The sequence below is a fragment of the Aegilops tauschii genome, chromosome 3 (genome assembly GCF_002575655.3).
Source record: "Aegilops tauschii subsp. strangulata cultivar AL8/78 chromosome 3, Aet v6.0, whole genome shotgun sequence".
Classification (NCBI taxonomy): Eukaryota; Viridiplantae; Streptophyta; class Magnoliopsida; order Poales; family Poaceae; genus Aegilops; species Aegilops tauschii.
Genome location: NC_053037.3, coordinates 158,024,008 through 158,039,551, shown reverse-complemented (window position 1 = coordinate 158,039,551; position 15,544 = coordinate 158,024,008). Strand labels below are relative to the sequence as shown.

At 46.9% G+C, this 15,544-nt stretch overlaps 1 long non-coding RNA gene across 1 annotated transcript; it reads left to right on the top strand.

Annotated features, from left to right (window-relative positions):
* The first annotated feature begins 6,793 nt into the window (after positions 1-6,793).
* LOC120976583 (uncharacterized) lies at positions 6,794-9,979 on the top strand. The gene is made up of 4 exons (XR_012204562.1): positions 6,794-7,767; positions 7,942-8,023; positions 8,132-8,212; positions 9,697-9,979. It is a non-coding gene; the product is annotated as an uncharacterized lncRNA (long non-coding RNA).
* The last annotated feature ends 5,565 nt before the right edge of the window (positions 9,980-15,544 follow it).

Here is a 15,544-nt window from a genome sequence, read left to right as displayed (position 1 = left end):
TCTTGCCCCCTCCCCCGCTCAACCCCTGCCGTAATGTTTTCGGCCTCAAAACAAACAGAGTACTACATTGTTTTTGGGGCTTGATGAAAAATCGAGTGCTGGTTTCTGTAGGTTGGCCCACCCAGAAAATGGGCTGCTAGTCCACCATGGACTGGGAGGCTAAAAATACAAGTTGTATGGTGCAGAGGCAAGTAAAAAAACGCCATCGAGAGCCATCCACTGAAGAAAAAAAATCGCTCCTGATGTGCTTCTTCAGTCGTGCCGCCGGCCCCCTCTATAATACAGTTCGCTCGAGGATCTGGTATCATTTTTTTCTAGAGGGTGAACAAGTATTAGCTAGGCCTAGGTTTTGTATTTTAACATGCGTAGCCCATGAAATACGGTGACAGTGGTTTCAACTTATTTTTTGAGGCCCATACCGGCCTATGGGCTTTTTCTTAAAGATCGGCAGCCCAATGTATTTTTAACCACATTATATATATTTATATTATTACTATTATCGTATATTTTATAGAGACTTATATATACTTGATCATAAACCCACAATTTTGTTAAAGATTCATATTGCAAAACAAAGATTTAATAGGAGACACATCAATAACTTTTAGATCTTCATATTTATTTTCAAAATTTTCTGGCTTAGCGGCCATCTTATTAACTAAGGTGGCCTGCTTATCCGAAACTTCAGCTATTAATTTTTCGAGATGAGCAATCTGAGATTTCAAACCATAAAATTCTTTAGACATATCATCGAGCTCTTTATTCATATAACCCATGAAGTTTTTTATTCCTTAAGCTCGTTCTTAAAGAAATTATTATGCTTAAATTGTAAAGTCATAAAACTCCTGACGTTGCTTTCGATCTCTTATAACCTTTTAAGGTGAAGATCACCAAATCTAGGTAGAGCCATCGTGACAAGCAAGCAATCCAACACACGAGCAAACAAGAAGCAAGCGGAAAAGAGGCAAACGAAAAAGAGAGGGCGAATAAAACGGCAAGGGTGTAGTGGGGGAGAGGAAAACGAGAGGCAAATGGCAAATAATGTAATGCGGGGGATAAGAGTTTGTGATGGGTACTTGGTATGTTGACTTTTGCGTAGACTCCCCGGCAACGGCGCCAGAAATGGCTCATTGTCGGGAGTCCAAATCTTGACTTGACCTTGCGTAAGCCTCCCCGACAACGGCGCCAGAAATCCTTCTTGCTACCTCTTGAGCACTGCGTTGGTTTTCCCTTGAAGAGGAATGGGTGATGTAGTAAAGCAGCGTAAGTATTTCCCTCGGTTTTTGAGAACCAAGGTATCAATCCAGTAGGAGGCCACGCACGAGTCCCTCGCACCTACACAAACAAATAAAAACCTCGCAACCAACGCAATAAAGGGGTTGTCAACCCCTTCACGGTCACTTACGAAAGTGAGATCTGATAGATATGATAAGATAATATTTTTGGTATTTTTATAATAAAGATGCAAAGTAATAAAAATAGCTAAGTGTTGGAAGATTAATATGATGGAAAATAGACCCGGGGGCCATAGGTTTCACTAGTGGCTTCTCTCGAGAGCATAAGTATTATGGTGGGTGAACAAATTACTGTTGAGCAATTGATAGAATTGAGCATAGTTATGAGAATATCTAGGTCATGTATATAGGCATCATGTCCGTGACAAGTAGACCGACTCCTGCCTGCATCTACTACTATTACTCCACACATCGACCGCTATCCAGCATGCATCTAGAGTATTAAGTTCATAAGAACAGAGTAATGCTTTAAGTATGATGACATGATGTAGAGGGATAAACTCATGCAATATGAAATAAACCCCATCTTGTTATCCTCGATGGCAACAATACAATACGTGCCTTGCTGCCCCTGCTGTCACTGGGAAAGGACACCGCAAGATTGAACCCAAAGCTAAGCACTTCTCCCATTGCAAGAAAGATCAATCTAGTAGGCCAAACCAACTGACAATTCGAAGAGACTTGCAAAGATAACCAATCATACATAAAAGAATTCAGAGAAGATTCAAATATTGTTCATAGATAAACTTGATCATAAACCCACAATTCATCGGTCTCAGCAAACACACCGCAAAAGAAGATTACATCGAATAGATCTCCATGAGAATCGTGGAGAACTTTGTATTGAGATCCAAAGAGAGAGAAGAAGCCATCTAGCTAATAACTATGGACCCGAAGGTCTGAGGTAAACTACTCACACATCATCGGAGAGGCTATGGTGTTGATGTAGAAGCCCTCCGTGATCAATGCCCCCTCCGGCAGGACGCCGGAAAAGGCCCCAAGATGGGATCTCACGGATACAGAAGGTTGCGGCGGTGGAATTAGGTTTTCGTGGATGCTTCTGTTGGTTTGGGGGTACGTAGGTATATATAGGAGGAAGAAGTACGTCGGTGGAGCAGCGTGGGCCCCACGAGGGTGGAGGGCGCGCCCAAGGGGGGTAGGCGCGCCCCCTACCTCGTGCCCTCCTGGTTGCTTTCTTGACGTAGGGTCCAAGTCCTCTGGATCACGTTTGTTCCGAAAATCACGTTCCCGAAGGTTTCATTCCGTTTGGACTCCATTTGATATTCTTTTCTGCAAAACACTGAAATAGGCAAAAAAAACAGCAATTTGGGCTGGGCCTCTGGTTAATAGGTTAGTCCCAAAAATAATATAAAAGTGTATAACAAAGCCCATTAATCATCCAAAACAGAATATAATATAGCATGAAGCAGTCAAAAATTATAGATACGTTGGAGACGTATCAGATATATATGGCTGAGCTCTCGAAGAGCCTTTTTCCTTTTATTGTTTGAGGCGAATGTCTCGTAGACCGTAAGGACATTGTGGTCCTGTGGTGAAGCTGCGAACTGTTTATCTGGATGTGTAAGGCCCAAGATTGACTCACCATGTTTGGCTACCTGTCTCACCACCCAACAGGCTCGAAGTCTGTGGGTTGGGTTTGCGTCTAGCAGGACCGAGTGTATTGGGCATGGTTTATCCAGCAACTCGTCCAGCACTGATCTAGGCTTAGTTTTCTTTTCGTCGGGCCCACGCTCTGGTGATCGATGTGTGTATGCTCATTTAATACGAGACTTCCCGTGCTACGCGGTGGGCGGCAGCCCCATGTTCATCTGTTGCGCCCTCCACGTGTTCTCCATGGCACAATACTTGCGTACCATGTCTGATAGTTCGGTAAATCTTTGAATTCGGCGACGTGCGAGGGCATTTAAGAGGCCCTCATCCTTGCAGTTGAACTAGAAGGCTTTAATTATCTCTTTGTCACAGCAAGGCGCTATCCTGTTCTTCACCAGTAGAAATCTAGCCCAATAATGATGGACTGCCTCGTTTGGCAGCTGTTTGATGTACATGAGGTCCCATATGTCCGGGCTTCCCGAATCCGGGGAGTATTCAGTATGGTGGGTGGGTGGGAAAAATTCGAGGATTCCCTCCTGCAGCGGACCCGGGCTATCCTTGATGGGCGCTTGAGTCATGTCCAGTTCTAATCATGCGGGCTCACATCCGGACTGGTATGCGACAGGATCGGCTCGAGGCCGGATCTTGAATTGGGGATCAAGTCCGGACATACATCTGGGCTGGTGTCTGACTTCGAGCTAGAGACTCGAGTGTACACCGTCTTTAGCTTGTAAGGTTGTGGCCCCTCCTGGGCCTCTTTGACGGCGGCGACGAGGTGTGTGACCGGAGGGGTGTTGACTTCTCGGTCGTCGGGCTTAAGCCCTATCCGATCATAGGCCGTGGGCTTGATAACGGAGATTCCCATTGCACAGAATAGACTTCCCAAGTGGTCTACCGGCGAGGCACATGGGGGTGCCGAAGACTCCGGTGACTCGGCGGGAGATCTTGTGGGCGGTCTATCGGAGTCGGGCTTCAAGGCCGGACTCTGAGAGATACCTGATTCTTGTTAGTCCGCTGGTCCCGGGATCGATGCCCCTGAACCCGCGAGTCCCTTTATGGGGGTGAAGCCTTCGATCTGGTCAAGGCGACCAGTGGGATTGGCGCGCACTAATATGCCGCCGAAGACAAAGACATGACCAGGGCGGGGAAGCCCTCGGCGCGGGTGTGGTCTCCAACGACCGGTTGAGCCATCGATTCTTCTTGCGATCCAACAGCAGAACTCTCAATGAAAGCACCAATGTCGGTGTCAAAACCGTCAGACCTCGGGGTAGGGTGTCCCGAGCTATGGATCTAGGATCGATGGGGAACAAGGGACGACGAACACAATGTTTACCCAGGTTCGGGCCCTCTCGAAGAGGTAATACCATACGTCCTGCTTGATTATATTGGATGTATAGTATGGTTTACAGAGTAGGTCTACCTCGAGATCAGCATGAGCTAAACCCTAAGGGTATGAGGTAATGAATATGTCCTCCCCCCAAATACTACAACCCTTGGTTTATATAGACACCGATAGGGTTAGGGTTACCGGAGATAGATTACAATAAGTGATAAAAAGATCATGTCTATCCTTAACTTGGAGGACACACCACAGCTTCACTAGTCCGGCCCATATTCAGTGGGCTGGCACCCCAAGGACCCCTTAGTCCATAACTCCCTCACCCACCCATATAGTCCCATCACAATCTCGAGGGGGTCTCTCTGTCACAAACACACCCTCTCTCCCCCATGCCTCCATCTTCGTCTCCATACGCCCCTCTCGACTGCTGTCCCTTGTTGGCCAAACCTCTACTGGACAGGTGTTATGGGGGTCTCTCTCTCTCCATTGCAAACAATCACACACTAGCTATCTCGATGTATCTCCTCACCTCACTTTTCTATCTCGGGGATGCATGTGTGATATTTTTGCATAAGATACACACACTTTCTCTCCATTTTATTATGTGTTATCCCTCTCTCTTCCACACACACACTTGATCTCTCTCAACTTAGCTAGGTACTCTCTTCGGTGCATAGCATATAGATTTTTCGAAAAGTCAAACCTCACAAAGTTTGACCAGGTATGTGGAGAAAAACATTCCATCTAGAACAACAAACACATGTCACTAGATTCACCAGAAGATGTAGTTTCATATGATGTATCTTTGGTATTGTAGATATAAATTACCTTCCCTGTAGACTTGGTCAAAGTTTCCAAAGTTTGACTTTAAAAAAATTATGTGCACTACATTATCGAACGAAGGGAGTATCTCTCCCTCCCTCTCTCTCTCTCTCTCTCTCTCAACTCTCTCACGCACCACTCAGCCGTATCGGGGCACCTCTATCTCTCTCAAACTTTATATCTCCCTTGGTCACACATACACATATCTCACTCGCACCACATAGACCAATCTAACACCCCCTCTTGTTCTCTCTCTATTTGACACGCACCCCCCTATGTACCATAATCTCTCACTCCATCGTAGGCAGATGCACTCCCTCCTAGGTATGACTACCTCTCACTATCCATCACTAACACACGTATTGTCTCCTACCATCCCTAGGTCAATCACGATCCCTCTCGGGGTATCTTCTAACGCGCACACACCTTGTCACACTCAATGTCCCACCCATGTAGTCCCATCACGATCTCAAGGGGATCTCTCTATCAAAAACACACACTCTCTCCCTGTAACACCCTGGATTTTGGCCTTTTCTTTTTCTTTTGATTTCCTTTGAGTTTCTGCTTTGATTTGCTTTTCCGTGGCTCTGTGATCCTAAAACTTGGGAAGAGCATGCCTTCCTAGGTTTCATAGTGGCTTATCATCCTCCAAAACCATCCCTATCTTATGTCATTTTATCCTAGCCCATATCTGAATATTCTTTTTATTGGGAATATTCCTTTTCTATTAAAGGAATAACCCTATTTGCCCTAGGTTGTGAAGCAACCTACCTTTCTGTCACTCTAAAAATTCCCAAATAATTCTCATAATTTTTTTGGGTCATATATTCCTCAAATATGGCAAAACTTTTCATTGCCATGTTAAAAAATAATCCTCAAATAATTCTTTTCCTATTCTGCCCTAAATGGCACTTTATGAAGGAAGTGTTATTTATCTTTTCTTGATTGACCCCAAACTTTTTGGACACCTTTTCTGTCCATATCATTGCCTCATGACAAGATTCAACTCAATTTTCCTAGTAAATATTATGCAGCTATTTTCCAAAGTTTCTATCCAGAAAGGAACTTTGTGAAGGAGGTGCAATCTAGGCATATTCGAATGAGTTGAAACTTTTCCACATCCTTCCTACGATCAAATAATGACTCTCCTCCAAATTTGAGCTCATGACACCTCTCCATGTGAGCTCACTATCAAATCTTGGTTTCTGGTCAGAATTTCAGTTTGTGAAGAAACTATATTTTATATCGCTTCATTATGGCTGAACATTTACCAAGGCATTCGCATATCCATATTACCTATCTCCACCAAATGTGGGATCATTCCATCTAGCCATTTGCCTTGTGCAATTTTCCTAAGTCTCTGTCCAGATTGAAGCTCTGTGAAGCAAGTACTATTTTGGTATTTTCAAATGGCGTTAAACTATTACATAAGCTTAATATCATCAAATAATTCATCTCCTACCAATTTTAGATCAATCCAAGCTGGTATGTGAGTGCCACCTCAAATCTTGTAAATCTGACCAGTGGGACCCTTTCCATAGCAACCCCCATCTAGACTCCTCCATTTCTTGTGATATTTTGCCATCACAGTGGCTTTAGCATGTGATCAAGCCATGCCAAAGCTCTCCCGTATCCCCTCCTGTGTTTGTCTCCTTTCAGCACAAAAACCTTCCTGTTGCTCTGCTTTGGAGCTAGGTGCTACTCTTTTCTTTGCCCCTGCCCTTGCTTGTTTCTTCCTTGGCACTCGGGGTACTATGGTACACCTCCGAGACAAGGTATGGATGATCAGAGCATGGGCTAGCACTGTTTGCACGCGGTGACCATGGGGCGGACGAGCCAAATCACGGGTTGTGGCCGCCCGCGTGCCCTGTAGCCGCCCTCTTCCTCCTCGTCTCGACGCCCATCCTTATCCTAGAGCTTCCCCGTGAGCTCCTGCATTGTCCTGTGCCAGCCCCTCTCCTGTTTCGCTGTCATCGAGCGCTGGCAGCCGTGCCCGTGATGCTAGCCTCCCCTGTCCTCCATTGGCGTCGAGCCCGAGCTCTCCCGTGTGTGCTAGAACCCTCCCCGTGGCTATGTAAGCGCCCCCGAGTCCCCTCGCAGCTCTTCACCCCTCCCCCGCCTCTCTAGTCCACCGGAACGGCCTCACCTCGCCTCTGTTCGCCGCGTCCACCATTGCCGCCTCGGCCTCGGCTCAAATTCGAGCCAGCCGAGCCCCTCCTCCACCTCTAGCCACCAACATCTTCTTCCCCACTCTCCGGAGCTCCTCTTCCACCCCTCACCCCTCGCTGGAGTAGTCATGGACATCATCCCGCGTACGGCCACCGCTCGCCTTGTTCCTCTGTTGCCCGGAACCACCTCATCCCTGCTCCTCCCCGACGTCCGTTTCCCCTCTGAAAGGACGCGACACGCCTCGCTGATCCCGCTGGTGCCATTCCCTCGCCTGGAGGTGGCCGGAGCCGCGAGCCCCATCGCCGGTGCCCCTCCTATGTACGCCATCGCCGCCCTCGTCCCGTCCTCCCCCGACGCGCGTGGACCCCTGGTCAAGTGCGACAGCATCTCCCGCACTCGCCGGTGGCTGGATCTCGGCCGGAGACAACCGGAGCTAGCCAGGCCGCCCCCCCTCCCTGCTCCTCTGCTCTGGACGTCGGGAGAAAGAAGACGGGCGCGCGAGGAGGAAGAAAGGACCAGCCGGCCCCACCTGTAAGTGACACACCCTTTGACCCAGTGGCCCCGCTGACCGTTTTCAGTGCAGGCGTATTCCTGAAATACGCTTTCCTTTGAAGAAAACGCATTCCTCTTCTCCTTCGGCTTACAATACGTTTTCACTTTCTGAAAACGTAATCTGAGAAATGCGTTTCTGTTTTACTCCACCAGGGACTTGTTTGTAGAAGATTTTTCACAGATTGGCCCCTATACTTCCACACCTCGTATCTTCGCGATCGTAGCTCCGATTGAGGTGATTCCAAAGCCCACATATTCATCTCGTCGAGCCCGTTCTGTCGGTATCATTTTCACAATGTTTCCATACAGTGAAAATGACCATTTTTCCCTTGCCCATAAACAGCCCCCTCCGGGAGAGAACTATTTCTAGCGAATCTTTCTGCGATCCTTCCGCACTTCTCCCCGAGGGTTCCTTCATCCCCAGGCAAGCCACGACAGTCACTTGCATGATGGATTTGCAGTAGCCATGGTTTCCACTTGAATATTTAATAAATGTTTGCTCCTTTAACTATTGCTATTGCTGTTTCGGTTATGCTTGTGGATCCATGTTCATCTTCATGTTATGCCCTTATGCACCTTGTTAGTATGTGCTACTTGCTGGTATTATTCTCTTATGTCATGTTGGTTGGTAGTACATGCTAGTGATAGTGATCTTCTTCGATGCATTATTACATTTGTTATGAAAGTACATGTGTTATATATGATCATGATGCCATGTTCATCTGCATTTAGTAGTCTAAGTGTTGCATTAGTATTGATGCTAGTGATTCATATGGTTATGTTGCTCCTCCATGCTTATGTTAATATCATGCTCATGTGCATTATTATTTTGTCATATTATGACTCAGCATCTTTCGCATTCAAGTTTAACCGGACATTTATTAAACTTGAACACCTGTTAGCTGAGTCATAGTGCCATCGAAATTGAACTGACCAGTGCAGTCGCATTTGCCTTTATGAGAAGGCCCTAATGCAGTCTATTGTCGTGCCTCTCGCCGGTGCCTCCAACTAGGGAAGGTTATGGGCGCGCGCTACCCTGATCAGGTAGGCGGACATAAGCCTTGTGTGCCCATTGTTGTTGTACCCGGGTTGTCCCCGTTTGGGACTGTTTAGTTTTGCCACGACGGTGGCCGTTGGATGTCACGAGGTGACATCGGGGCCACCATGACTTAGCCCAAAGGGGAGTTTGTCGGAGTGGCCGGGAGAGTGTCATGGCAACAGATCGGTTTTGTCGGAACGCCGTTGGTCCACCCGAGTGGGAGCACGAGGCCATGGGTTCTGTGTTGTGGGTACAGTGTGCTAACCTCTGAGAGTGGGTATAATCTATCAATAGTCGCGCCCGCGGATATGGGCCCAGTTCGTAGTAGGTCACACTATGGGTCAACAGTAATAATAACCTGTTTAATAAGAACCCTGGTTTGATGATGAAAGAAGTGGTTGATTCTTATGTGATCGCGAGAGGATCACAGTGGTATCGAGGATACCGAAGATGGTTGAGGTTTATGGTATTATGCGATAATCAAGGGTAAAGATCAAGCTCCTTGTGGTCATGCAATGATTACTACGGTATTGTTAATACCAAGCTCGATTTGATCCTGAGGTGATCGTGTGATGACCATGATGGTAAGTGGTTCATGTGATGGTTACGAGGTAACCCCGAACAGAGTAAGTTGGTGCATGATATTGTTAACATGTTGCATGCTAGTATCATCATGTTCTAATGCCATGCTCATCTGTTCTTGTTCTAGTGCTATCTTGTTCACCATGTCCATGCCTTGTTCCTCTAGCTGTATCATGTTCATCCTTGCTAAGTAACCTGTAATTGCCATGCTGTTGTTTGTCTTGATTGCTTTGGTTGCTGTGAGCTTGCAAGTACATTCAATGTACTGACCTAGCATGTCATGCCAGTTTGCAGGTCATGCCTTGTCTGCTTGCTTGTTTTGCCGATAATCTTGTGTCTGCGAGCTAGGATAAATGTTCCAGCCAGAGTCCCTACGGAGTGGAGTCCATCGTCATCATCGTTGTTCCGCTGCTAGAATCTATCCCACTGCTATGAGTTGTTCTGCTGCTTGCATAGAGAAACCTTGGTAGGTGTAGTGTCGTCGTGTCGATGTAGTCCCCTTGTACCCCTATCGATTGTAATAAGAGGTGATTTGTTCTATGCCAAGCAGTGTCGTATTCCAGAGACATACATCGATCTATGGGCTGGAATACGGGGCGTTCCGGTCTCTCTGAGCCGGGGTGCCTGATGACCCACAAGTATAGGGGATCTATCGTAGTCCTTTCGATAAGTAAGAGTGTCAAACCCAACGAGGAGCAGAAGGAAATGACAAGCGGTTTTCAGTAAGGTATTCTCTGCAAGCACTGAAATTATCGCTAACGGATAGTTTTGTGATAAGGTAATTTGTAACGGGTAACAAGTAACAGAAGTAAACAAGGTGCAGCAAGGTGGCCCAATCCTTTTTGTAGCAAATGACAAGCCTGGACAAACTCTTATATAAAGGAAAGCGCTCCCGAGGACACATGGGAATTATCGTCAAGCTAGTTTTCATCTTGCTCATATGATTCGCGTTCGTTACTTTGATAATTTGATATGTGGGTGGACCGGTGCTTGGATACTGCCCTTCCTTGGACAAGCATCCCACTTATGATTAACCCCTCTTGCAAGCATCCACAGCTACAAAAGAAGTATTAAGGTAATCCTAACCATAGCATGAAACATGTGGATCCAAATCAACCCCTTATGAAGCAACGCATAAATTAGGGTTTAAGCTTCTGTCACTCTAGCAACCCATCATCTAATTATTACTTCCCAATGCCTTCCCCTAGGCCCAAATAATGGTGAAGTGTCATGTAGTCGACGTTCACATAACACCACTAGAGGAAAGACAACATACATCTCATCAAAATATCGAACGAATACCAAATTCACATGACTACTTATAGCAAGACTTCTCCCATGTCCTCAGGAACAAACGTAACTACTCACAAATCATATTCATGTCCATAATCAGAGGGGTATTAATATGCATAAAGGATCTGAACATATGATCTTCCACCAAATAAACCAACTAGCATCAACTACAAGGAGTAATCAACACTACTAGTAACCCACAAGTACCAATCTGAGGTTTTGAGACAAAGATTGGATACAACAGATGAACTAGGGTTTGAGATGAGATGGTGCTGGTGAAGATGTTGATGGAGATTGACCCCCTACCAATGAGAGGATCGATGGTGATGACGATGGTGATGATTTCCCCCTCCCGGAGGGATGTTTCCCCAGCAGAACAGCTCCGCCGGAGCCCTAGATTGGTTTCGCTAGGTTCCGCCTCGAGACGGCGGCGCTTCGTCCCGAAATCTTCCTTCTAATTTTTTCCAGGGAGAAAGACTTCATATAGCAAAAGATGGGAACCGGAGGCCTGCCAGGGGGCCCACGAGGCAGGGGCGCGCCCCACACCCTCGTGGACAGGGTGTGGCCCCCCTCTGGTGCTTTCTTCGCCCAATATTTTTAATATATTTCAAAACTGACTTTCGTGGAGTTTTAGGACTTTTGGAGTTGTGCAGAATAGGTCTCTAATATTTGCTCCTTTTCCAGCCCAGAATTCCAGCTGCCGACATTCTCCCTCTTCATGTAAACCTTGTAAAATAAGAGAGAAAAGGCATAAGTATTGTGACATAATGTGTAATAACAGCCCATAATGCAACAAATATCGATATAAAAGCATGATGCAAAATGGACGTATCAGTGCCACACTCCCTCCCCATGCGTGCAATTTCTCCATAAGTCTATCTCGACCTCTCTCCCTTGTTTGGCGGACTTTCTCTCTGTTGGAAACAACCACACACTATCTCCTCACCTTGCTTCCGCCCTTCAAGATGCATGCATGATATGATTGCATAAGACTCACACATTTTTCTCTCTACTTTATCGTGTGTTGTCCATGTCTCTTTCACACACACACACACACATACTCTTTCTCTTTCTCTCTCTCTCTCTAGTTAGGTACTCTCTCTGGTCCATAACTTATGGATGTTTTGAAAAGGCAAAACCTCACAAAAGTTTGACCAGGTATATGTGGAGAAAAATATTTACATCCGGAACGATCAATAGATTCATCACAAGGTGTAGTAATTCACATCATATATCTTTGGTATTGTAGATATAAGTAATTTGTTTATAAACTTGGTCAAAGTTTCAAAAGTTTGACTTTTCAAAAAATCATAGGCACTACATTATCGAATGGAGGGAGTATCTCTTTCTCTCTGTCTACTAAGTATCTCTCACGGGCCTTCCCTCTCACTCGATCTCTCTTTACGAGGGATTATACGGTCACTGTGTGAGCGTATAGCTCCATATATTGTTTAGTTGATGGGTCAACCAGTCCACATGCTGCCTTGTCAGCTCGTGTTCTCTATCTTGGTGTGCTAGCCCATGTGGTAGTGGGTGAAAATATATAAACTAGAGGCCCATCTGACAAGGTGAAGTAAAAAAAGTTTAAACCACTCGCGGTAGCACCCTGCACACTAGTAAATTGAGGGCACAGTTCTTCCGTGTGAAGGATGCTCTCGCGCACACTACACCAGTGCGCGGCGGCATGCACACAAGGACGCACTCGCGCACACCCAGCACACAATACACACCAGCACACGTGTACACCGGAGTCACCGTCGACTGAGATGGACAGCGAGGCAGCCAACAAGCGGAGGTAGCTCGAGCCAAAACCACATCCGGCGAGCCTGGACTTCATCAGCAGCCTCCCCGATGACATGTTGCTCGTCATCATCGCCATCCTCCCCACCAAATCTTCCATGCGGAACACCCTGCTCTCCCGACGGTGGCGCCCCCTCTGGCGCCGCGTCCCCCTCAACCTCACCGTCGACAGCTGCCTCTGCGACGGGGAAAGCAAACACATGGCTGCAGTATCCAAGATCCTTGCATCACACCCTGGGCCAGCCAGTCACCTTGACATCCACATGTTTAGTACCAACTGCAAGGTCCAAGCCAAGTTCGATGAGTGATTCTTATCCCCCGCCCTAGATCAGCTCGAGGAGCTCAGGTTTGAAGCTGGACGATGTCGCTCTCTGCCGCCGTCCTCGCTCCGCCTCGCGCCAATGCTGCGCCGCGCCAGGTTCAGCTCCTGCTATTTTCCCCAGATTAATGTCGCACATGCCCTTCTTCTCCCTCAACTCAAGTAGCTCGACCACTTCGGCATTGCCATCTCGAAGAAGGCTATAGAGCACCAACTCCGCAGCTGTACTGCGCTCGAGTACCTTCGTCTTCGGCAGATCCATGCGTTCATTAGCCTCCACATCGCCTCGACGAATCTCCGATGGATTTATTGAAGGAAATATGCCCTCGAGGCAATAATAAAGTTATTATTTATTTCCTTATATCATGATAAATGTTTATTATTCATGCTAGAATTGTATTAACTGGAAACATAATACATGTGTGAATACATAGACAAACAGAGTGTCACTAGTATGCCTCTACTTGACTAGCTCGTTGATCAAAGATGGTTATGTTTCCTAGCCATAGACATGAGTTGTCATTTGATTAACGGGATCACATCATTAGGAGAATGATGTGATTGACTTGACCCATTCCGTTAGCTTAGCACTCGATCGTTTAGTATGTTGCTATTGCTTTCTTCATGACTTATACATGTTCCTATGACTATGAGATTATGCAACTCCCGTTTACCGGAGGAACACTTTGTGTGCTACCAAACATCACAACGTAACTGGGTGATTATAAAGGTGCTCTACAGGTGTCTCCAAAGGTACTTGTTGGGTTGGCATATTTCGAGATTAGGTTTTGTCACTCCGATTGTCGGAGAGGTATCTCTGGGCCCACTCAGTAATACACATCACTATAAGCCTTGAAAGCATTGTGACTAATGAGTTAGTTGCGGGATGATGTATTACGGAACGAGTAAAGAGACTTGCCGGTAACGAGATTGAACTAGGTATCGAGATACCAACGATCGAATCTCGGGCAAGTAACATACCGATGACAAAGGGAACAACGTATGTTGTTATGCGGTTTGACCGATAAAGATCTTCGTAGAATATGTGGGAACCAATATGAGCATCCAGGTTCCGCTATTGGTTATTGACCGGAGAGGTGTCTCGGTCATGTCTACATAGTTCTCGAACCCGTAGGGTCCGCACGCTTAACGTTACGATGACAGTTATATTATGAGTTTATATGTTTTGATGTACCGAAGGTTGTTCGGAGTCCCGGATGTGATCACAGACATGACGAGGAGTCTCGAAATGGTCGAGACATAAAGATTGATATATTGGAAGCCTATGTTTGGACATCGGAAGTGTTCCGGGTGAAATCGGGATTTTTCCGGAGTACCGGGAGGTTACCGGAGCCCCCCGGTAACTTAATGGGCCTTATTGGGCCTAGGTGGAAGAGAGGAGAGGAGGCCAGGGCAGGGCCGCACGCACCTCCCCCCCAGTCCGAATAGGACAAGGAGAGGGGGGTGGCGCCCCCCCTTCCTTCCTCCCCTCCACCTTTCCCCCTTCCTCTCCTAGTCCAACATGGAAAGGGGGGAATCCTACTCCCGGTAGGAGTAGGACTCCTCCTGGCACGCCTCTCCTCCCTTGGCCGGCGGCCTCCCCCTTGCTCCTTTATATACGGGGGCAAGGGGGCACCTCTCGACACACAATTGATCAACGATCTTTTAGCCGTGTGCGGTGCCCCCTCCACCATATTACACCTCGATAATATCGTAGCGGTGCTTAGGCGAAGCCCTGCGTCGGTAGAACATCATCATCGTCACCACGCCGTCGTGCTGACGAAACTCTCCCTCAACACTCAGCTGGATCGGAGTTCGAGGGACGTCATCGAGCTGAACGTGTGCTGAACTCGGAGGTGCCGTGCGTTCGGTACTTGATCGGTCGGATCATGAAGACGTACGACTACATCAACCGCGTTGTGATAACGCTTCCGCTATCGGTGTACGAGATTACGTGGACAACACTCTCCCCTCTCGTTGCTATGCATCACCATGATCTTGCGTGTGCGTTGGAATTTTTTTGAAATTACTACGTTCCCCAACAGTGGCATCCGAGCCTGGTTTTATGCGTTGATGTTATGCACGAGTAGAACACAAGTGAGTTGTGGGCGATATAAGTCATACTGCTTACCAGCATGTCATACTTTGGTTCGGCGGTATTGTGAGATGAAGCTGCCCTGACCGACATTACGCGTACGCTTACGCGAGACTGGTTTCACCGTTGCGAGCACTCCATGCTTAAAGGTGACTGGCGGGTGTCTGTCTCTCTCACTTTAGTTGAACCGAGTGTGGCTACGCCCGATCCTTGCGAAGGTTAAAACAGCACCAACTTGACAAACTATCGTTGTGGTTTTGATGCGTAGGTAAGAACGGTTCTTGCTAAGCCCGTAGCAGCCACGTAAAACTTGCAACAACAAAGTAGAGGATGTCTAACTTGTTTTTGCAGGGCATGTTGTGATGTGATATGGTCAAGACATGATGCTATATTTTATTGTATGAGATGATCATGTTTTGTAACCGAGTTATCGGCAACTGGCAGGAGCCATATGGTTGTCGCTTTATTGTATGAAATGCAATCGCCATGTAATTGTTTTACTTTATCACTAAGCGGTAGCGATAGTCGTAAAAGCAATAGTTGGCGAGACGACAACGATGCTACGATGGAGATCAAGGTGTCGCGCCGGTGACGATGGTGATCATGACGGTGCTTCGGAGATGGAGAT